At 41.4% G+C, this 17,371-nt stretch overlaps 1 protein-coding gene and 1 non-coding gene across 8 annotated transcripts in view; both read right to left on the bottom strand.

Moving 5' to 3' along the window:
* The window catches only part of KIAA0319 (KIAA0319 ortholog), an 89,573-nt gene that overhangs the window by 58,800 nt on the left and 13,402 nt on the right, over window positions 1-17,371 (bottom strand). For 3 of the 7 annotated variants that reach the window (XM_059399558.1, XM_059399559.1, XM_059399553.1), the window contains exon 2: window positions 1,431-1,520. The exons of the other annotated variants lie outside the window; for them this stretch is intronic. The gene's annotated coding sequence lies outside the window, so the exon portion shown is untranslated. The remainder of the gene's footprint in view (window positions 1-1,430; window positions 1,521-17,371) is intronic. 7 annotated transcript variants of the gene reach the window in all.
* On the bottom strand, window positions 9,214-9,321 carry LOC132018863 (U6 spliceosomal RNA). Its single transcript, XR_009404640.1, has one exon. It is a non-coding gene; the product is annotated as a U6 spliceosomal RNA (small nuclear RNA).

Below are 17,371 nucleotides of genomic sequence, written 5' to 3' on the forward strand. Positions count from 1 at the left end.
TCAGATTATTTCCTTGGTTCTAAGATTTACAAATGTGTTAGTATATGTCGTGGCAGTGGTTTGTTCTCATTCATCTTGGGAGAGGTCCTCTCTGCCTCTAGGACACGGATGCTTATTTTCTTCCCCAGGTTAGGGAAGTTCTCAGCTACAGTTTGCTCAAATATATCTTCTAGATCTCTCTCTCCCTCTCTCTCTCTCCACTCCCTCAGGGATACCAATAATTCTGATACTGGAACATTTCATTCCGTCACTAATCTCTCTGTTTGCTTCCTTGGGTTTTGTTTTTCCCACACCGGCTTGATTTCCATCTTTTCTATCATCTTATCCTCTATCTCACAAATTTGTTCTTCTGCCTCGTTTACCCTGGAAGTCAGCATATCCAGCTTAGACTGCATTTCATTCATCACATTTTTAAGTTCGGCCTGATTATCTCTCATTTCTGCCCTTAGAGATTCTATATTGTCATTAATATTTTTCTCAAGCCTAGATATCTCCTTGATAACTGTTACTCTGAAGTCAATTTCTGACATCTTGGTTATATCCATATCCAGTAGTTCTGGGGGAAACGCCACTTTTTCCGGTTCTTTCCTTTGTTGGAGGTTCCTCCTCTTAGTCATTCTGTTGAGAGGTGGTTGAGGGAATGCACAGTCCAAACTACTGACCGCAACCCAAGCAAGATGCATCTGTTTTATAAGGACTTTGGGGCTGTCTGCCTCTTGCTCTTCCAGCTTGTCTTCTGGGGGAGGGGCCTGCTGCACTGTTACTCAGGCAACCCTGTCTGGGCAGAGTTGCCCTGCCCCTTGTGGTGGGGGGCGGGTGGACAGGCTCAGTGAAACCGATTTTTTGTTTTTTGTTCTTTTATTTGACAGAGAGAGACATAGTGACAGAGGGAACACAAGCAGAGGGAATGTGAGAGGCAGGGAGCCCAATGTGTGGCTCAATCCCAGGACCCTGGTATCATGACCTGAGCTAAAAGCAGACGCTTAGTGACTGAGCCACCCAGACACCCATGAAAACTGGTTTTGGGGGGCTTTTGTTCTCTAGTGGCTTTCCCCGTGGCTTTCCGTGTCTCTTCCGAGAGTCAGAGCAGAAGTGATTGTATCCAATCCTCCATCTCAGAACAGAGAGACTGAAGTCTGACCTTCAGTGAGCTCTCCAGGCCACGCTGACTCCACTTCTGTCTGTGCTGCTAAGAACCACAGGGTCCTGGGTTGTGCATCCCACAGCCGCACTCTCAGCCCTCACTTCCGGGTCTGGGTATGTCTCTGTTCTTTGTGCTTCTAAAACCACCAGCCGCCCCCAGTTCGCACGCAAGCCTCCACAGCTCCAGGTTTCAGTCTGGGGGGCTGTCCTAAACTCCTTTCCCCACGGCTGCTGGTCTGCGCCTGGTCCCCAGCCCAGGAGGCTTTTGTGCTCCTGTGTCATCTCACCTTCCTGGCTCAGGTGCCTACGGCAGCTCCTGCCCCCTTCCGTTTATCTTCCAGTATCTGCCCGCAGAATCACAGCTCTCCACTTCATACCTTGAGAACAATAGCCAGAGATATTTTGTTTGTAGGGATCCAAATATATCTTTTTACATCTCGGGCTGATTTTGTGGGTGTTCAGAATGGCCTGGTAGGTATCCAGCTCAATTCTGGGAACTGGTTGAAACCGGGTCCCCTAGTCTTCTGCCATCTTTCTCCTCTCCTAAGGTTTTATTTTTAAGTAATCTCTACCCCCAACACGGAGCTGGAACTTACAACCCCGAGATCAAGAATCACGAGTTCTACTGACTGAGCCAGCCAGGTGCTCCTAGACAGTTATTTCTGACCTTTGATATTTCTGGCCTCATTCTGTTCCTTCCTTCTCTGAGTGTTTGGTGTCCATGACTGCTAGACCATGCTGGAAGCCTTGCCCCAAATACATTCTTTCTCTCTGGATGATAGTGACGACGCAGAGATGAGGTTAAGTAAGGCTCAGGAATAGGATCAGAGAATGAATGAGATGTAGGAACAAGGTGAGCCCAAGCACGGGCAAAGTACAAAGTACTCCCATGGCCAGCCCTCTGCAACCATGAAGAAACCTCGAGAATGTTAGCCAGTGCTAGATAGAAGGCATGAACGTGGAGTTGCTAGAGCAGCCTGGGCTGCCAACCTTTGAGTTTTTCTGAGGAGAAATAAAATTTTATCTCCTTTAAGCCACTGCCTATCTTGAACTACTATAAGGACCTAGACGTCATGCTAGTTAATAAGTAACATTACTCAGGTTTTTTTGTTGTTGTTCAGTTTATGGGTTATAAAATGCTTAGGTGCAGATAAGCTCACAGCAGAGACACAGAAATAGCTGCTTTATGGAATGTCAAAGGACAAAAATAATACAACTTGGCAACAAATCTGAAGTCCTTTATTCAAGGAAAAAAAAACCAATCCATGGATTGGAGGAGTACAGTTCCCCAAAGCAATGGAGCATCCTTCCTGAGAGATTTTGGGCAAGAGCCAGTTTTACTGAATATTAGAAGCAGCGATGCATAAAAGGGCATGAAAGCTGGGAATCTGGCTGGGAAGTCCTGCATCTCCTCCTACAGCTAGCAGGTTCTACTTCTTAGGTGAGGTAAGTTAGCCAAAGCGGAGTTGGAGGACTGCCATTGGCATGCGTTAGGATTCTTTGACAGGTGCTTTCTGTAACTTAGGTGTAGATCTGTAATGCGGGCTGGTCCAGAGGGCAGCCTCCATTTTCTGGTCCAATATATGAATTAACTTTATCAGAAGATTTCAAATATGGGCACCTTAACTAACCGAGCCACACATCTGCTTTCAGCTCAGGTCATGATCCCAGAGTCCTGGGATTGAGCCCTGCACTGGGCTCCCTGCTGGTGGGGAGCCTGCTTTTCCCTCTGCCTCTACCTCTCCCCTCACTTGTGCTCTCTTTCTCTCTCACTCACTCTCTCTCTCAAATAAATAAAACCTTTAAAAAAAAAGATTCCAAATACTATACAAGACCGAAACTTTATGAGAACTTTCAGTAATTTTTTAAAGTGGCTGATAGAATTCTGAAACCACGTAGATGCTAGGTAGCATATGCTTCTTTATGGGGGCAATCAATTTTTTCAGACATATGTGTATTTTTTTAAATTTTATTTATTTGTTTATTTATTTGAGAGAGAGAGAGAGAGTGAGAGAGCATGAGAGGGGAGGTCAGAGGGAGAAGCAGACTCCCCATGGAGCTGGAAGCCTGAAATGGGACTCAATCCCAGGACTCCGGGATCATGACCTGAGCTGAAGGCAGTCGCTTAACCAGCTGAGCCACCCAGGCGCCCTGTGTATTTTCTCTCCAACTAAATTATAAACTTCTTGAGGAAAGAGGTCAATCTTAAAACTTAAGTTAATATATTCTGATTTCTAATTTTAAAATTTCTCACCAATTAACATTAATGATTTTAGTTTTTTAAAAAGCTACTATTTACTGTAAGCACATATTTTAAATAAAAATATGGATATTTTAGTTAAAAACACTTAAGCAACACTCGATTTCAGGACTGCTGGTATACATAACAAATAACTTTGCATTCCCCCACAGTGAACCAGATGACTATATAGTAGAAAGAAGACACATAATTATCTATTTTTAAACCTCGAAAAGCCAAAGATTAAATTTTAAAAAATCAGAAGATTAAGTTATATCTAGTTTTTCTTAGAATTTTCACCATTCATAATAACCAGTTAGAAAAAATAATGGGAAACAGACATTTCTGCAAAGAAGACATCCAAATGGCCAATAGACACATGAAAAAGTGCTAATAAACATTACTCGACCTCAGGGAAATACAAATCAAAACCAGAGAGATACCACTTCTTACCAGTCAGAATGGCTAAAATTAACAAGTCAGGAAACAACGGTTGCTGGCAAGGATGCACAAAAAGGGGAACCCTCCTACACTGTTGGTGGGAGAAACTCTCCATCTCAGGAAACAAACTGAGGGCTGCTGGGGAGCAGCGAGGGATTGGGTGGTTGGGTGACAGACATTGGGGAGGGTGTGCTATGGTGAGTGCTGTGAATTATGTAAGACTGATGATTCACAGACCTGTACCCTTGAAGCAAATAATATATTGTATGTGAATTTTTTAAAAAGAAGAAAAAGAAATAATGGGAGAATATAGCAACGAGAAAAGAATATAAATGGGTTGCCTGGGTGGCTCAGTCAGTTAAACATCTGCCTTCAGATCAGGTCATGATTAGAGTCCTGGGATCCAGTCCCACATCGAGCTCCCTGCTCAATGGGAAGTCTGCTTCTCCCTCTCCCTCTGTCCTCCCCAGCTTGTGTTCTCTCTGTTTCTCTCAAATAAATACAATCTTCAAAAAAATCTTTAAAAAAAGAAAAGAACATAAATAATATAACAAAAAAGTACAGCAACAACAGCAAACAAACAAAATAATAAAAAGCAGAAGACCCAGGAATGAATTCACCAAGGCATTTGCCCACTTTAAGACTTAAAAATGGGAAGCTGTGGGAAACACAATAAATAAATGCAGAAAAACATGAATAGGTGTTCTTGGATAGATAAGCTCAACATCAGAAATGTCAATTTTTCCTAAATTAACCCATTTATTTCTACGTTTCCAATAAGAATGATGCTGGCAGAAATTTTAATTGGGGGAATGGGAAACTAGACAGAGCGGGTTACAAAGTTCCCATAGAAGAATAAACAAGAAGGGGAGGAAAGAATTTTTTGAAAGAGAAGAGAAATAAGGGGAAATTAGTCCTACCAGAGAGTGAAACATACTATAAAGTGACAATCATTAAAACAGACTGGTATAGGTACAACAATAGATACCTGAATAGAACAGACACTCAGCAATAGGCAAACAGTTACAAGACTAAAGGACATGATTAAAAAAATGGCATCTCAAATCAATGGAAAAAAGATTAATTATTAAAGTAAATGATATGGGAAAAATGGTTAGCCACTTAAAAAAAAAATAGTAGTTGTATGTCTGCCTCACACCTTATACTAAAATAAATTCCAAACATAAAAAACAACCATAAAAGCACTCTAATAAACCACGGGATTGGCTTTTGACAAAGATATCAGGATAGTTCAGTGTGAAAAGAACAGTCTTTCCAACAAATGCACTGCCACGACCAGGTATCAATATGCAGAATAATGAAATCTGACCTCTACCTCCTAGCATATACAAAAAATCAACTCAAAATGAACCAAAAACTGAAATGTAAGAGCTAAAACTATAAACCTACTAGAAGAAAGCAAAGGTGTAAATCTTTATGACCTTGGACTAAGCAATGGTTTCTTAAATATGACACCAAAACAAACAAAAAAAGAAAAATATAGATAAAATGGACCTCAAAATTTAAAATCTTTTGTGATTAAAAAGACACCATTAAGAAAGCAAAAAGAAAATCCATAGAATGGGATAAAATTTTTATAAATTACATATCTAATAAGGAAACTATCTAGAATACATAAATAACTATTATAATTCTATAATAAAAAGACAATTTTTCCAATAGACAAGGATCTGACCAGACAGTTGTCCCAAGAAAATACATAAATGGCCAATAAGCACATGAAACCATGGTTAACATCATTAGCTATCAGGGAAATGCACATCAAGAGGACAAAGAGATACTACTTCACACCTAATAGCACAACTCTTCTCAAAAAAGCAAACAATAAAAACCATCGCAGATATGGAAAGACAGAAACTCTCACACATTCCTGGTGCATGTAAAGTGACATGGCCATTCTGGAAAACAGTCTGTCAGCCCCTATCACAGTTAAACACACTTACCATATGATCCGGCAATTCTACTCCTGTGTACGCATCCCAAGAGAAATGAAATGAAATGAAAACACGTGTCCGCATAAAAATTTGTGAACAAGTGGGCATGGAATCATTAAGCACCACAGCCAAAGAGTAGAAACCATCTGAATTTCCCACCAACTGAAAACTGGATAGCATGCTCTATCCACAGGTGGAGCATTATTCATCAATAAAAAGAAATGAAGTATGGGTCTATCCTACGAGACAGATGAACCTTGGTGACATTATGCTAAAAAATTAAAGTGTTATGCTAAATGCAAGAAGCCAGTCAGATCATTCAGTCAGATCTAATTCCAATTAGATCATTCCGTTTATACAGAATAAGCAGAAGGGACATCCATATGGACAGAAGGTAAGTGAATGGCTGCCTGGTTTGGGAGACTGGAGTAAAATGAGGAGTGAATTCTAACATGTACAGAATTTCCTCTGAGGTAACAAAAAAGTTCTAGAACAGACTGTGGTGATGGTTGCACATCTTTGTGAATACAGAAGAAGTTACTGAGCTGCACCGTTTCAATTGATGAACTGTATGCTACATGAGCTATCACTCAATAAAGCTTTTGTTTTTAAAGAAAAACAATAGGAGACTACATATAATTATATAACTATATAATCATATAACTATATAATCTTCAAGTGAGGAAGGCTTAGGAACGATGTGAACTCAGAAGCCATAACAAAAAATAGGAATAAATTGATCCATTAATAAAAGGTAGGGATATAAACAAAAATTTTCATAGAAACATCACCATATATAAAGTCAGTGTCAACAACAAAGTGGGCAAAATATTTGCAACTCACATTACGAAGACTAATTTCCCTAGTAAACAGGAATGGCCTCAAACCAATGGAAAAAGTCCATCAACAGACAGAACACAGAAAAGAAAATATAAATGCTTTTTAAATACCCCCAAATATGCTCAAAATCAGGAATAAAAAGAGGATATAAACTAAAACTAAGAGATCTCATTTTTTCCACCTACGTGATGGTCATATGTGAGAAAACCTTCCCATGTTCTTCTGTTGGTGAGAGTCTGCCCCCTCCAACGCCCCCAGGCATTCTCAGTCCCCGCTGATGGAAATGTAATTGGTGCAGCCTCTCTGGAGGGCAGGTGGCACCGTGAACTCCCAGCAATCCCACTGGTGCGGATTTGTCGCACAGACAAGCCTGGGTGCTCAGGAAATCATATGCACAGTAGGTTACTCCTGGGTACAATCCTAGTCCTAGCCAACAGGCTGGAAGCAGCCAAACTTCCATAAGCAGAGAATCGGTTAACTAAATTACAGTCTACTCCTATCGTGAAACCCCCTCCATTTGTGAAGAAAGAGAAGATGCTTAGCGTGCTGGCATTGAGCAAGGTCTATTGTGACATGAAGAAAGAAAATACAGAATGGCGATTATGCTTTTACTATTCATGCAAAAAGAGAATGGGTTGGGAGGAAATATAAATATGAATTTGCTTGAAAATGAATTACCCTCTGGAGGAATATACAAGAAACCATTAATATTTATTGTGCCCTCCCTAGAGGGCAGGGACAGAGACTTTTTCTCTTTTTTTTTTTTTTAGCAAATAGCCTTTTGTACCCTTTGAGTCCCCTGAATGTTTTTAATATCTTATAAATAAATATTCTTGCTATTATTCTTGGTCACTGGAGGCTTAGATCCGCTTGGCATCAAGAGCCACAGTAAATCCAACAGCAACAGAGAGCCCACGTGAGGTTACACTCAGGAAATGGATGTGACACACAGAGGGAAGGGGATGAATAGGGCAGTCGGACTTAACAAATAAGCATACAGGATTCCCAATTAAATGCGAAATTTGGGTAAATCATTTTTTCTATCATGCAATATTTAGGACATATTTACACTGTATTTTATCAGACAACTCTAGCTGCGAGAAAATGCTTAGGCTGCACTGGGCAGCTGATCAGAAACACGACTAGCATACGTCCCTCTCCAGAAGAAAGGTCCACATGCCACACTGTCCAGAGAAAGAGCTGACATGGATTCTTTACTCACGGTAGTAACAGCTTGACCCATCATCATCCCGAATCCCCACTGATGTATGAGATCGTTTAACGTAGGCATGAGAGGCTTATGAACAAAACACGGAGCACAAGGGGTTACCATCTTCCAAGAGAAAGGGAGAACCAGAGTGAGGGAAAGACTTAGAAACCCAGACCATGGGGGGAAAAAAGATATTTTCATATTTTAATTTTCAACTTTTTAAATTCAGCAGTCCCAAGTGCAAAGACATACAGTGACCATGGTTCTCTGAAATATTTTTTCAAAGCCAGCTGACAGGTTTCATCTCAGCTGGAGCTGAGTGTATGAAAAAATAAAACCTGGTATGTGACAGCCAGAATTCAACATTCCTGATATTTACTTCCTAAGGGTCTTGTTTTTTGGTAAGGTTTGCCCACAGTCACCCATTTCACAGCAGTGGAGTTCGCTTTTGATCCTGGAAGAAGTCACTGCACGAGCTGTCACCCATGAACTCAGGTCAAGGAAGAAGCACCCCAGTGGCCACTGGCCGGCCTCCCATGACTAGGAGGGACTGTGTACATGTCACACGGGCTTGTTCAGAAGTGACAGGAGCCGGTGTTAAAAATGCCTGGACAGGACAGACACCTCAGGACTGGACAGCAAACTGGTCACACCAGCTCTCCGTCTGCCCTCCTCCTCCCAGGCTTCCTTCTGATGTCCATCAGTGTCCCCATACTCTCTCCCCCACGCTGTCGACAGCCAGCTCCAAGCCAAAGTCATGGCTCCTTCCTCAGGAGGTGTCCTGAGGCCACACTATCGCCAAAAGTCACACGCTGTATTCAAAAAACAATTCACACTATGGAAACTACTATTTATTTCATCATGTCCCCAAGATTGTACATGCATTAGTTTGGTGCTCTAACTCCCCATTACATCATCATCATCCCCATTTCATAGACGGTAAAACGGAGGCTCAGGAATACAAAGATGTCCTGAAGAACTGGAACCCAGTTCAAGTGTGGCTGATACCAGACAATATGTTCTTTTCACTACTGTGTGCTGCCTTACGTCTTTCTGCACTTAAAAAACAAACAAACAAACAAACAGCTAATAGAGTTTTCTTCTCAGTTATAAAAGGAATAATAATAGAAAATCTAAGCAACTAGGTCTAGCAGAATGGGCTTGTGTTACCTGCCAGTCTCTTTCTGTCACTCTTCCTCTCTGCCAAGCGACCTCACGGTGCCATCATCCCTAGGCATCTCAAAACCCAGTTTCCACACATCATACTGTAAACTACAGGGGCAGGGACTTGGGCTGGTTGCCACGCTCACCCCAGAAACTAGAGGAGAGATTAGGACATGCTAGGAGCTCAGATGTACTGAATACACACATGCATGAATGAATGGTAACTCTTTCCTTGAATGAGTGAGTTTGCCTGTCAGCCCTGTGCAGGGGCCACGATCATCATCTCTGTATTGTTTTACTTTTAGTATATGTGCTGCTGAATAGAGCACTCTCCTTGAATAAGCAAGAGTTAACTGCGATGCCTAACTTTAAAATTCAAATTACTATGAATTTTTAACATGGGTTTAATTATTTTACATTATGTATCTAATTCTACTTTGTTTATTTGCATACATGCAAAATGACATACGGTATTGCAGCACTGTTAATAATAACAAAAGGTTGGAAACAACCCAAATGTCAATGTCAACTGACAGGAAAGTAGTTAACAAATCATGATCTAGCCTGGTAATGGAATACTATGCAGTTATAAAAGAGAATTTTATATACACACACATATATACAAACAGTATATGGATACATACATGTATATATACTATTATGTATAACATAATATAGAATGTATATGCATAGATACACAAGTGTATGTATTATGTATATATGGCATACAGTGCACATTATAGACCACATGCATACATACACACATGTATACATATAAACACACACACTAGCATGTATGTTATGCACACACACTGATATTATCAGAAGATCTTTGGATACTAAATGAAGCAAGCAAGCAAGGTCAGGGTCTATAGTAAGTCACCTTTCGGAAGAAGACAGGATTCCTGCTTGCTTGTATTTGCAAAAAGAAATCATGGAAGCACATAACAGAAACCAAGAGAAGTGGCAGATGTGGAGGGTGGGAAAAGGAACTGGAAGCGGGGGGAGACGTGGGTGGAGCAAGACTTCTCACAGAGTATGCTTTTATATACCTTTATTCTAGGTAAGGTGACGATCCGTCTTAGACTTGTCAATCCACTTTGAAGGCAGAGAGCAGCCCGAACAGCCTCCCTCCCCATGCCCAGGGCCACTCGGAAGGAGCGGCCGGCCTCTGTCAACACCCGCAGCTCTGCTTTCTGGTACTCGCCTTTTAAAAGACAGTTCTTAGCTTTCCCTCTCGAGTTTTCCATCTCGAACTCTCTTCCGCATCTTTACACGGTGCGCACACACTCGCCCTCCCTACAGCATCCCTCCTGGCCATATCACAGATTTTTCCTCCATTTACATTCAGTGTATCAGAGAGGGACTCCCTCTTCACACAAGAAGGAACAGGATAAAAAACACCAGTTTCTCCTGGTACGATGATCAGCTTCCAAGCGGGGCGCGCGTTGTCGGAGGGAGTCCAAGAAAAGCACCGCAGAATGAAGGGCCTCCCAGACTCTGCAGACGCCGCTGTCTGCTGTGGTGTGTGCTCATTCCCTGCATCTCCTGGAGCCTTACACTCTCCTGAAACACTGCTCGGATACCAGGTTTTACAAAAACTGGTATAAGATGGAAGAAATTTTTTTTTTTTTTTTTTTTTTTTTAGATTTTAGTTATTTATTTGACAGAGTGAGAGACCGTGAGAGAAGAACAAGCAGCGGGAGAGGGAGAAGCAGGCTCCCTGCTGAGCAGAGAGCCAGATCCCGGGCTTGATCCCAGGGCCCTGGAATCACAACCTGAGCCGAAGGCAGACGCTTAGGGACTGAGCAACCCAGATGCCTGTGAAGATTTTTTTTTTTTTTTTTAAGATTTATTTACTTACTTGAGTGAGAGCACAAGTGCAAGCAGAAGAAGAGGGAGAAAGGATCTTCAGCCGACTCTGCGCTGAGCAAGGAGCCCCAAATGAGGTTCAATCTCTCAAGCTTGAGATCATGACCTGAGCTGAAGACAAGAGTCAAATGCTTAACTGATTGTGCCACCCGGGGCCCCTTTTAAGCTCTATCAGTTGACATAAAAGATCCAGCATGATTCTCTCAAGGTTTTTTGGTTTTTTATTTTATTTTATTTTTTTTAAGATTTTTAAAAAAAGATTTTTATGTATTCATCAGAAAGAGAACAGAAGCAAGGAGAGCTACAGGCAGAATAGACAAAACAGGCAGAGGGAGAAGCAGGCTCCCCACTGAGCAAGGAGCTCAACGTGGGACTTGATCCCAGGACCCCCGGATCATGACGTGACCCAAAGACAGACCTTAACCAACTGAGCCATGCAGGCATCCCTCAAGGTATTTTTTTTTAAGTTTTTTCTTTTTTTTAATTCATTTGAGAGATATACAGAGACAGAGACAGCACAAGCAGGGCAAGAGGCAGAGGGAGAAGCAGACTCTCCACTGAGCAGAGAGCCCAACAGGGGGCTTGATCCCAGGACCTAGAGATTACAACCCAAGCCAAAGGCAGACCCTTAACTATCTGAGCCACCCAGGCACCCCTTTTTCCAAAATATTTATTTATTTATTTTAGAGAATGAGCAGGCAGGAGGAGGGGCAGAGAAGAAGAGAGAGAATCATTAAGCAGACTCCTTCCTGAGCACACAGCCCCACATGGGGCTCGACCTCATGACCCTGAGATCACGACTTGAGCCAAAACCAAGAGTCGAATGCTTAACTAACTGAGCTCCCCAGGCACCCCTCAAGGCATTCTTAAAAATTCATTATATTCAAACACTGTAAAAGTTCAATTTATCTTGATGTTTTTAAGGATTGATACTTTAATTGATAATTAAAAAGCAGTATTTTAAATAAAATTAGTCATCATAACTAAAAAACAATGTAACAATAAATAGTAAATTGGAATCTCAAATGTCCTATATGAAGGTATGGTTAAGTACTACTGAATATCCCATGAATATATAATATTCACGTATTACCACATAGTCAGTGACACAATATTGCATGAAAGACATGAACTGTGAACGGAAAACACAGCACTATACACGTGTGGGGAAGTCTGGATCTCTGGGTCTAGCAAGGCGGCGAGCCAATAAACTACTGAAGTTGCCAGGGAAAATGCGATGCAAAACACCGTTAAACCCCTACCTGCTCTCCCAAAGAATAAGCACTAAAGCAAACAGGCGGCTAGAAAGCAGGGCGGAAAACCAACCCTGATGCAGAGGCTGCCACAGAGACTGTAGATTTCTAGAGCCCAGAGACCTGAGTTTGATGACAGAGAAAGAGCACAGCCAGAGCCCGGGGCACATATAAGTCCAAAGTTGGAAACAGAGTGCCCCATGGAGCCAGAAACCTTTGAGAAAGATCCATGCAGGTGAAAGGATGAATAAGAAAAAAAATTCAGCCCCACGGCTCTATATGAAGAAAAATTTTTCTTTTTAGAATTGGCAACCACAGATTTGGGCTCAACTTTTCATTCCAAGTTTGATCTCCCAAGAGCAGACAAACCAGAACTTAGGATTCAAAATTTCAAAACATATAGGCACCCTCAAGAAAGGCAACAGAAAAAAACAACAAGAGAATTAGGTTTCTGTGATTTTCAGACAACAGAATTCTGGCACAGAAAAACAGAAAATAAGATGCTAAAAATGCTTAAGGAAATAACATCTAATAATAAGGTGTAAGATTTGTACAGTGAAAAGACCTTGACAGATTTGAAAAACAGCCAGGCATAAATTCCAAAAATAAGAAGATATCATCTTTGCTATCAAAAGCTCAGTGTGGGGGCACCTGGGTGGCTCAGTGGGTTAAAGCCTCTGCCTTCAGCTTGGGTCATGGTCCTAGGGTCCTGGGATCGAGCCCCACATCAGGCTCTCTGCTCAGTGGGGAGCCTGCTTCCTCCTCTCTCTCTCTGCCTGCCTCTCTGCCTACTTGTGATCTCTGTCTCTCAAATAAATAAAATCTTTAAAAAAAAAAAAAAAAAGCTCAATGTGGGGGCAGCTGTGTGCCTCAGTCGGTAAAGCACCCAACTTCGACTCAGGTCATGATCTCAGTGTCCTACGATCGAGCCCTGTGTCGGGCTATTCATGCAGTGGGGAGTCTGCTTGTCCCTCTCCCTCTGCCCTCTGCTTCCTGCTCTGATCTCTCTTCCTCTCTCAAATAAGTAAATAAAATCTTAAAAACGAAAACCAGTAACAACAACAACGAGAAAAACTCTAAACCTCAATGGATGGGGGCACCTGGGTATCTCAGTCAGTTGAGTGAGTGACTCTTGATCTTGGGGTCGTGAGTTTCAGTCCCATGTCATTAAGTGAAGAGATTACTTAAAAAAAAAAAAAAAAACAACTCAACAGACAGGTTAAGTAGCAGACTAGACAAGGCAGTGCTGAAGAATTAATGAGCTTAGAAAGTCTTATCTGATCGAAGAGAAGAGATGAGAGAATGAATCCCGTGGGCATCTGAAAGCAGAGGATATGAATGTACACGCATTAAGGAGGGAACTTGCCCAGGTTCCAGCGACAGCAAGAAAGGCAGCCCAGAGAGAAGGGTAAGCACGGGGACATAAGGTTAGGGAGGCGGGGGGAGGCCACTGTAGTTTGTGGGTCAGGAAGCCTTTAGGTCTTACTCTTTCTGAGGAGGCTAGCAATTTCATAAGGAGATTCCTGGGCACCAAAGGAGTCTCTGGCAGAGGGTGGTATGGGAGACGTGTGGGGGACAGGTGCTTGTCTTAGGCTTTCTAATCACAGCTACTACTTAACACGCCTAGGTTATCATCAAAGCTGGAGAGAACCAGGATGCTGTAGTAACAGACCAAATACCCAGGGATTCATTTCATGGTTGGAAAGAACAGAAGGATGGTTCCATCCTTGCTGTTCAAAGTATCTGATCTCTGTAAAGAGGCAGATCCTGGAGACAAGGGTCACCATTATTCCAAGGACTGTGCAGAGACACAGCACAGGCAGCAAATACTTTCACATTAATCTTTCTGGGGGGAAATCACCTTCATTAAAAGAACTCTGGCAAGCTAAGAGTAAAAAGAAAACTTCCTTGTTCAAAATGGCAGACTGCACACAGATCTATTCCCCATTTCCAATATTCCTAGTAAAAAATTAAAAGAGAGGGAGAAGGCAGGCAGGACATTTGAACAGATGGAAGAAAAAGGGAATCCGAGAAACAGATGAATGACCTGATCTATGAGAAACACTGCAATGAAGAAGGCAAAATAGTCGGGAAAAAAAAAAAAAAAAAAAGAACAGAAAAAGAACAGAAGTTGACCCTTAGCCTTAGAAGATAAATGGACAAACCCAGACACTCCAAATCCATTCCCACAGCTTCCTACATCCCTTCACAGAGTAGAGATGGAAATGTTAAAATTAGGTTTCTCAGACTTTCCTGGAACTTAGGATTCTGACTGCAGTTTAGAACCCCTGAAATACATTCAAGTGAGACTTGGAGGTTTGACATGAAGCCTTGGCTCCCTCCTGATGTCCTTCAACAGGGAAGGAACAGTGAACTTTTAGGGTTTGGCCACGTGGTCCTGTCCTACTCAAGGTTGGGCTCAGCCTTGAGAGCTGGACAGTGCACCATCCTGTAGCAAGTCCTGTCTCCCTTTACATCTCCATCAAATTGTCCACCGAGGAGAATAAGAATAAAAATGGCGCTTTCCAGAGAAATGATAAAGCTACCATGTCAACCTCATTCCACATACAAAATAAATCTTAGATGAGTTACAGATCTAACTGTGAGACACAAAGTTTTAAGATTAAAAGAAAATATAAACAGAAATATCTTTATAACTTTTGATTAGGAATAGGTTTATTAACAAGACCCCAAAAGCAAAAAATATAAACAATACAGAAATGATTCTATACAAATGTGTTCATTCTCAGATATCTATTGATTCCTCAACTTGATAAATGTTATTTATAGAGACTAATCAGTAATACCATACTTAACGGTGACAGACCTTTCCTCTAAGATCAGGAACAAGATTAGGATGTTTTTACTCTCCCTCCTTCTATGCCACACTGTACCTGAGGTTCTGGGTGGGACATTAGCAAGAAAGTAAAATAAAAGCATCCAGATTAGAAAGAAGTAAAAATAATTCTATTTGCAGATGACACAATCTCACATTGAGAAAATCCTAAGGAGTCTATGAAATACTATTAGAGTTCAGCAAGGTTGCAAGATAGAAGATCAATTTATAAGTCAATTGTATTTCTATAGCAATAAACAAGCAAAAATAAAAATAAGAAAAAATAAGTAAAAATAATAAAATTCCATTTACCATAACATCATAATGAATATATATTTGGTAATAAATTTAACAAAGTATAAAATCTGCACTGTGAAAGCTACAAAATATTTTATTTTATTTTTTAAATGTTTATTTATTTGACACAGATAGAGAGTAAAGGTAGGCAGAGCGAGAGGGAGAAGCAGGCTCTCCACAGAGCTGGGAGCCCGATGTGGGGTTTGATCCTAGGACCCTGGGACCATGACCTGAGCTGAAGGTAGCTGCTTAACCGACTGAGCCATTCAAGCACCCTGAAAACTACAAAGTATTTTAAAGAAATTAAAGAAAACCTAAATGAATGGAAAGACAACCTCTTTTATGCTTTGAAGTACTGAATATGATTATAACAACAGTCCCCAAGCTGATCTACAGATTCAATGCAATTCCTGTCAAAGTCGTGACTGTCTTTTTTGCAGAAACTGGTTGTAACATTCCTACAGAAATACAGAGGTACCCAGAACAGCCAAAAAATCTGGGGGAAAGAAAAAGAACAAGATTGAAGGATTCACACTTCCCAATTTCAAAGCTCACTACAAATCCATAGTAATCAGGACTATATGGCATGGGCATAAAGAAAGACACATAGATTAGTGGGATAGAACTGGGAATCCAGAAATAAACCCTTATATTTCTGGTCAGCTAATATTCAACAAAGGTGGAACAACTGAATAAGGAAAGAATAGTTTTTCAATAAATAGTTCTGGGGAAACTGGATAGTCACATGCAAAAGAATGAAATTGGACCCCTACCTCACACCATATAAAAAAGTTAACTTGAATCAAAGACCAAAACTTTAAAAGTGAAGTCTATAAAAACTCTTGGGAGAAAACATATGTATCTTTGTGACCTTGGATTAGGAAATGGTTTCTTAGGTAAGGTAGCAAAGGCACATATAACAAAAGGAAAACCAGACAAAATAGATTTCACCAAAATTTTAAACATTTATGTTTCAAATCATACTATAGAGAACATCAACACACAACTGACAGATGGCAGGAAATATTTACAGACCATATATTTAATGAAGGACTTCTACTCAGAATTACAACTCGACAGTTCAAAGACAAATAGTCCAATTTAAAAAAAAAAAATGGGCACAGGATCCGAGCAGACACTCCTCAAAGAAGATACATACTGACCAAAGAGCACATGAAAAGATACTCAACATTATCAGTCGTAAGAGAAATGCAAACCCAAACTACCATGAGATACCCTTTCACACGCACCAAGATGGAATCATCCAATACCTCTAACAAAGGGGTCGGGAAGATGTGGAGAGATGAGAGCCCTTGTACATTGCTGGTGGGTGCGGTACAGCCTCTCTGGAGAACACTTTGGGCTCTTCCTCAAATGGTTAGGCAGTTACTAACTCCATTCCTAGGTATGGAATTGTGTCGCTCTCGCCAGCAAGAACGACTCGGAGACTCACGTAGCGGCGAATCTTTTTTATTAGTCGCTTTTTCTTCCTCCTCCTCTAACCCCGGGCGCATGGGTTTTTATGCAGGCAGTGTTAACCAATCAGAGCATGATCACCAAACATAACCATACATGGCCATGCTGTGTTCATGCAGTGCGCATGCACCTCCCGCATGAGTGGACCTAAATGAACAGCCAATCATATTCAGTCCCTTACAGCTCTTATAGTGGGCCTCCTGTACTGGCTCCTGACATCTCCCCCTTTTTAATTTATTTATAATGGCTGAGACCGTGCCTGTCTTAGGTTGCCAATCCTCAGCACACATGCTTACCCGTCATCGGGTACTCTCCCTGGTCGAAGAGCCCCTGTCTTAGGTTGCTATGGTGTGGGATCAGTCTTACCCGTCTTTGACTACCGATCTAGCATGCTTAGCCATATTTGGGGGGAGGTACCAGCCTCGAGAGCCATCATGGCTTGAACCATGAGGTGTTGTTGTCATTGATTGCGACGGACACGGCCACACACCCAACGTAACATTAGTATGTTAGCTGTGATTAAGAACAGCCATGGCACCAAGTCCGGCCCACTGTTTGAGGAACGAAACAGATTGCTGTAACATTTTTTCCCACTCATTAACAGGTACAATAGTTACTTTGGTAGAATTTATGGATATAATTTGA

Source organism: Mustela nigripes, chromosome 5, assembly GCF_022355385.1.
Source record: "Mustela nigripes isolate SB6536 chromosome 5, MUSNIG.SB6536, whole genome shotgun sequence".
NCBI lineage: Eukaryota > Metazoa > Chordata > Mammalia > Carnivora > Mustelidae > Mustela > Mustela nigripes.